This window comes from Megalobrama amblycephala, linkage group LG3 (genome assembly GCF_018812025.1).
Source record: "Megalobrama amblycephala isolate DHTTF-2021 linkage group LG3, ASM1881202v1, whole genome shotgun sequence".
Classification (NCBI taxonomy): Eukaryota; Metazoa; Chordata; class Actinopteri; order Cypriniformes; family Xenocyprididae; genus Megalobrama; species Megalobrama amblycephala.
The window spans coordinates 104,004-110,003 of record NC_063046.1 but is presented as its reverse complement, the minus strand read 5'-3'; positions in this window follow the sequence as shown (position 1 = coordinate 110,003).

The window sequence follows — 6,000 nt, the reverse complement described above, 5'->3', positions numbered from 1 at the left end:
CATCGCTGTCGTCTACTGCAACTGATAGTGCTATGTGTTCATCCCTACATTCATGATTTTCTAATGTGTACATGCGTTACGCTCAAGGTTGCCAGGTTTTCACAACAAAACCTGCCCAATTGCTACTCAAAACTAGACAAAAACTAACCCAATAGCATTTCAGAGGGGGTGTTCCGAAGAGGAAAATCCACATTTTTGGTAGGGTTCCTCTGTAAAATTTGCATTCCAGGAGCTAAATATCATGTTATTTGGGGTTGTTTCAACCCGCGGACATGAAAAATAAATGACGGCAATAGTGTTAAAATAGCCCAATTCCACAGGAAAACCACTGACTTGGCAACACTGGTTATGCTGTGTACAGAAAACTCTGCAAAACAGCTATTAACAAGTCATTAAATACAAGATGCATCAAATCAAATTTCTTTGGCAATATTATTTGGACAAATGTAACAGCAAGTTAATTTTTTTTAAAGTCTGTGTAAAATCAATTCTGAGAATTGTTTTTCTGAGAACACATTATACAAATGTATTGCTGAAACACATTACAAAGACTGTGAACTATGTGTGTTTTGATTGTATAGTATAGAGTTTGTGTGTGTGTTAGTGGAGTTTGAATGTGTTAAGATTATTTGAGACTGTGGGTATTGCTTGTTTGTTTGAATTGAATATTGTTTGTTTCTGAGGAACTTTATTATATTTGAACAATTTGCTTGTTTTCTGACTCTGAGTTTGGATTGCCCTTTCAATTTTTGTTTGCCTGGTTGTATATATAGTAAATACTGATTATTTGGGAAGTCTATATTAACAATGTCTTTTCTGGACCTTGAATGATGGCAGTTATGTAAAAACCCCCCCCCCGAAAACCTCAACATCATTGTCAGGGACACAGACGGAGGCAGGCAGGTAAGTGTTAAACAGGTAGTTTATTGAAAACAGAGGCACGGAAACTGGCAGATGGATGATGCAGGTGAGAATGGACACAAGCACGTTAAGCAGTCACTTAGCTGAAGTAGTAATGGGATAATGTCTCTTTGGGGATGCTGGGAAATGGAGTGCAAGTGCTGGTGACTGTGACAATCATCAAAACTCAAACCTATCAAAAATATCTTAATTTGTGTTCTGAAGATAAACGAAGGTCTTACAGGATTTGAACGACATGAGGGTGAGTAATTAATGACAGAAATTTTATTTTTGGGTGAACTAACCCTTTAAGAGATCGACATTCATTCAAATCTAACCTATACATTTATTTTCTTTTAACACTGATCAACACATATACTTAAGATCTTATCATTTAAATAAGCTCAAGCATGAGTTTGACATGGTAGTACCAATGATGTTTAGATCTATTTGATAATATTTGCACTTACGTTTAGGTGGGTCCAACAGTAGTATTCAGGTACAGACGTAGATCTACTACAGAAATTGTATAAAGTAATCAAATGTAAAATAACTCTGGATATAGTTTCACTGTGAATACATTAAACAGGTAAATTGTCACAATTAAAGTAAAAAAAAAGTTATTTAGTGACAGACAGCAGCATGTATGTTTCGGAGAGCAGCTTTTAGTGAAAAATAGTTGTTAAACATCGAAATTGAACAAAATTTTTGCCACATTTTGCTTGTCACTTCCCCCTGTCTGTGCATAAGTAGCTCAGTAGTCAAAACATGAATTGGCCAATCCACCAAATTATAAAGAGCATGGTTTGGAGAACAGTAATTATACAGTAATCAAGTTCAACTTCAATGTAAAGTGAATTGTAATATTCTTTGTTTGTAAACTGCTCTATTAGTAGGTCACAAACTGCTCAGTTGATGTGTGGATACAGAGCAGGAAGTGTGTGCTGTTTTCTTCAATTCAGATTTTAAAGGGTTAGTTCACCCAAAAATGAAAATTCTGTCATTTATTACTTACCCTCATGCCATTAAGATATTTTAGTTGAAATCCGATAGCTCCGTGAGGCCTCCATAGGGAGCAATGACATTTCCTCTCTCAAGATCCATAAAGGTTCTAAAAACATATTTAAATCAGTTCATGTGAGTACAGTGGTTCAATATTAATATTATAAAGTGACAAGAATATTTTTGGTGTGCCAAAAAAAACAAAATAACAACTTATTTAGTGATGGCCGATTTCAAAACACTGCTTCATGAAGCATCGGAGCATAAATGAATCAGTGTATCGAATCATGATTCAGATAGCGTGTCCAACTGCCAAACTGCTGAAATCACGTGACTTTGGCGCTCCAAACCGCTGATTCGATACTCTGATTCATTTATGCTCCGAAGCTTTCTGAAGCATTGTTTTGAAATCTGCCATCACTAAATAAGTCGTTATTTTGGTTTTTTTGGCGCACCAAAAATATTCTCGTCGCTTTATAATATTAATATTAAACCACTGTACTCGCTTGAACTGATTTAAATATGTTTTTAGAACCTTTATGGATCTTGAGAGAGGAAATGTCATTACTCCCTATGGAGGCCTCACGGAGCTATCGGATTTCAACTAAAATATCTTAATTTGTGTTCTGAAGATTAACGAAGGTCTTACAGGTCTGGAACGATATGAGGATGAGTAATAAATGACAGAATTTTCATTTTTGGGTGAACTAACCCTTTAAAGGTCCCGTTCTTCGTGATCCCATGTTTCAAACTTTAGTTAGTGTGTAATGTTGTTGTTAGAGTATAAATAAAATCTGTAAAATTTTAAAGCTCAAAGTTCAATGCCAAGCGAGATATTTTATTTAACAGAAGTCGCCTACATCGAACGGCCAGTTTGGACTACATCCCTCTACTTCCTTCTTTAATGACGTCACTAAAACAGTTTTTTGACTAACCTCCGCCCACAGGAATACACAAGAGTTGCGTTTGTAGAGTGTGTTTGTCGCCATGTCGTCAAAAAGCTGTTATTTTCATCCCGCAGTCCAATCACCGGGTCTGATTCCGGCTCAAATTGATAGGGTAAAATTAAAGACATGTTTACAATAACACTGAGCGCGTGCATCTCCACGTTATGGTAAGAGGCGTGACCTTTCCGGGCAAGGAGCGCTAAACTGCTGTCGAATCACAACACAGGAACCGCTGGCACAATCAGAACTCGTTACGTATTTCTGAAGGAGGGACTTCATAGAACAAGGAAGTCATCAGCACGTTTTTATGACAGTGGAAACAGCGGTATACAGATAAGTACATTATGTGAAAAATACTGTTTTTTTACATGCGAAACATGAACACATATTATATTGCACACTATAAACACAATCAAAGCTTCAAAAAAACACGAAAAATGGGACCTTTAATTGTGAATGTGATTTTTAGCAAGTATGTCAGGCTTGTTTGAGACGGGGAGAGAGAACACGGAGAGTGTTTTATCTGCTTTCCATCACCATTGAAAATGGAGGAATTTCTCTGGGATGATGAGCTCAAAGTCCCATTCATTACACCACTGCAGATCCTGACTGTATGCGTTTTTCATGACATTGACGGTGTGGTGAATTAGGTCAAGAAACTTTATTTAATTTTTTATTTCTTCCTGAGTTCCAGGCCAACATGATTGACAACCATTATGCCATCCTTAAAAAAATCTCTGCAAAACTGCAAAATTGTTGTGGCTGGTAATGTGGACAGTGACTATTTTTAACATTTCTCGGTTGTGCCCACAAACAGCCGTGAAGTTAACGAAATGTTCTTCAATCAGACATGTGACCAAGAAGACAGCTGAGATTTTGAACTCAGTCATCAGTGAGTTTAAGAGGATGTTGAGGGAGCTGCCACCCAGAAACCTGGACAGGCTTTCTATCCAGAAGATGAACTTATTTGTCCCATTTGAACATAGTTGATGGTGACCAAGGGTTTGTATTAATTCTGCAGTGTATTAATAATGCAGTGTGTGTCTTTGCTCACTGCAGGTAACGTTCATGCTAAAGACCCCAGGATTCACCTACTGTGGTCCCGCTGTGGTGTGCAGGAAGTGATTGGGAGCAGAGGGAGTGTTTTCTCTGCTTTAAACATCAATCAGACAGCTAACGACCATCTCGATATCTTGACCATTGTGATATCAACTTCTCAAGGCCACTCAGGCGGTGTTTAAAGGGTTAGTTCACTTTCAAATGAAAATTACCCCAAGCTTTACTTACCCTCAAGCCATCCTAGGTGTAAATGACTTTCTTCTTTCTGATGAACACAGTCGGAGGTATATTAATAAATATCCTGATGCATTTGTGCTTTATAATGACAGTGAGCGAGAACAAGTACGAGCTGAAGAAAGTGTCTCCATCGATCATAAATGTACTCCACAAGGCTCCAGGGGTTAATAAAGGCCTTCTGAAGCAAAGCGATGCATTTGTGTAAAAAAAATATCCATAGTTAATGCGATTCTTGAGGATATTAATAATATTCCGATTGTGTTCATCAGAAAGAAGAAAGTCATAGGATGGCTTGAGGGTGAATAAAGTTTGGGCTAATTTTCATTTGAAAGTGTTCTAATATCAAAGAGCTACACATATTTTTTGAACAAATAAATAACAAATAAATTTGCAACCAGTATCAGAATCGGCCAATTTGCTTCTATTAGCCATGAAAAATCAAAATAGGTGCATCACTAATAATAATTAAAATAAATAAATAAAGGATTATTTAAAAAATATTTTTTTTCTTTGCTGTTTGTTGTTTATATGGTTAATATGCAGCTATCAGTGCACTAAGGTTAAATATTAGTATAAACATATTTATGCTAGTGTAATATATAACGAATGTAGCGGTTATTACTAAATTTATGGATGAAATATGAATATAATAATTCATAAGGTTATGAATAAATTATGATTCATATATCGACCCAACGGGGAATTAAACATATATTGTGAATCAATTACAACGAATTATAATCAATTACATATATGATTAGTTCTGGTTTAATAATTACTTAGAGAAACTACCAGCTTGTCCAGCAAACCGTTAATTCTCATAGAATATTATGAACGGAGTTATTCTCTGGCCAATGAAAATAACTAAAGCATAAAGCGATCGAAAAACGTTAAAGTGACTTGGTCTTCAGTTGAAAGAACGAACAGAACAATCGAGCATGAATTAAAGTGTTTAATATATGCAGCTATGACTACAGAGATTATACGTCTAAAATATATACAGAAGGTTTACACATATATATACACAAGAGTGAGAATGAAGCAAAGACATGGAAAGAAAGATGATCAAAGGGATGGCAAATTCTTTGTTAAACCTTTTTGAGAGAGAGCCAGCACAGAAATCAGTTTAGACAAATTCAGATAAATGATAATACTTGCTTATTGGTTCAAGTCCGTGTGTAGCAGTTTCAATGCGCCTGGCTGGGTTGGTCCTTTCAGAGAGGGTTTCTCCGGCGGGGTTTTCAAAAGAGGTTTAAGCTTAAGTAACTTAGCCGAAGAGAGAGAAAGTCTAAAGAAGTGGTCCTCCCGAGCTGCGCGCGTGGTTGGGAAGCGCGGTCACCTGAGGCGTCCGTGCACGAGGTGCTCGTGAGTCAGTCGGGAGACAAAGGAGAAGAAGAAGAGAGGCGAAGCGAAAACGAGGTGAAGGTGTGTGTCGTTGTTTTATGGAACCCAAGCTAACACACCTCCTGAATTGTAGCGACCAATAGATGCGCAGCACTATTTGGCGGGCAAAGTTCCTTTGTTTGGAATCCTAGCTGAGTTTGCATACTTAATGCCCATCAGATCGGATTTCGAGATGGAGCGTGTTCTTCACAGGATCATTAAACACATAGAAAAATGCATTTGTCCGCTATGTGAAATATCTCAATGAATAGCTCAAGTCCGGAGCTTTAAAACGAGATCAAACTCGATAGGTCAGAAAGGCATAGAAAAGGAGTTATGGTTTACAGACAAAATTATATCGTTAAAATGCACACTAGCACAAATACACTCATTTAAACACTAGGAAACATGCATAGGCCCTAAAATACATGATGAAATACATACATGAAATACATGTATTTCAGCATAGTTG